The sequence below is a fragment of the Schistocerca piceifrons genome, chromosome 6 (assembly GCF_021461385.2).
Source record: "Schistocerca piceifrons isolate TAMUIC-IGC-003096 chromosome 6, iqSchPice1.1, whole genome shotgun sequence".
NCBI classification, from domain to species: domain Eukaryota; kingdom Metazoa; phylum Arthropoda; class Insecta; order Orthoptera; family Acrididae; genus Schistocerca; species Schistocerca piceifrons.
In genome coordinates, this window is record NC_060143.1 from 544703431 (window position 1) to 544704986 (window position 1556).

The following is a 1556-nucleotide window of genomic DNA, read 5'->3' on the forward strand; positions in this document are numbered from 1 at the left end:
CTGACACCTTTCAGCCTGACCTAGCTTTCGGGTCACTCTATGTATCAGTATGTCAACAGATCTAATATTTCGTATTCACATTCCTCGGCGTCACCAACTCCTTAACCAACCTGTCACCTTCCAAACTACCTTAGACCTCGGGCTACGCCACATATTAATCTGTAACAGCAACCTACGTACCAAAAACTATTACAGCAGCAACAAAATATTGTCAGTGTTCTGTTCCCTTTCTTTTTGTCACCGTATAACGTCACCATACCAATTTGCTATTAAGTTACAAGATGAAGACAACATCTGGTATCAGTCGGTTCAGCTGACCATTATCCTCTGTAATTTCGACACCCTGTGCCATTGTTGGATTCCGTTTCCGGACATGGGTTCCTATCGTCTACCTGTGACTCAGGGCACGCTCTACAATCCCTCAAAGTTCGTCGTTATATTTTCGTTACACACCTATATCTCCATGTCATATTTCACTCTATTCCGAATCATTCTTCGGGATTCAGCGACTCTTTTGTTTCAGTGAAGGTAAATAATGTAAAATCATTTTAAACTTGTTAACATACGCCGAAACTTACCAGTAGTTAATAGTTACCAAGAATTCAGAGTCACGTGGTAGTGCAAATGAGAGCGGCGCTTTAAAGAATACTCCATCAAGTTCCGAAATCTTGCACGACTGATCAGGTGAAAATCTGCTGTGCAGCACCTCACGGCAAGAGTCTTCAAAGCCCAAAAATGCCAAATTTTTCTGGTCAAGAGCATTCATCAAGCCATCTTCAACAGTTTCCACCATGCTGTCAGGATTGTTATCAATTTTTGTTTGCCATAATTTCCATGCAGTGCTGTTTGAAGGTGACATCTGTAAGACACAAAACACAGACACTATTCATGAAAGTAATAAAGTACATGAATGTCAGGACGTCTGTCAATCAAAACAGTTTCAGAATACCTGTCTGATGAAAAAGTTCGTAAGAGAAACTCGTGACGGCCGTAACGATGTACGTATTACAACTATGATGTAACCTCGTGAAACTAACGGACAGTTTCGCAATACACAACAAGATTTTGTTTCATCTGTAAGCGATGTAGAGAATGTATTTCATTCTGTATGTTTGTGATCATCGCAAAAGAAATTAATATGTTACGTAGATGAAACATTTCTCGCACAAAATCTTTTTCACCAGCTTAAGACTATTAGGAGCAAGTCATTTAGTGAGTATTGTAAAGAGGCGATTAAACTTTTTTTTACTGTCAGCTCCATTTCTCAACATGCTTTGCTTTCACGGTTATATACACTACTAGCCATTAAAATTGCTATACCAAGAAGAAATGCAGATGATACACGGGTATTCATTGGACAAATATACATTACTCGAACTGACACGTGATTACATTTTCACGCAATTTGGGTGCATAGATCCTGAGAAATCAGTACCCAGAACAACCACCTCTGGCCGTAATAACGGCCTTGTTACGCCTGGGCATTGAGTCAAACAGAGCTTGGATGGCGTGTACAGGTACATCTGCCCATGCAGCTTCAACTCGATACCACAGTT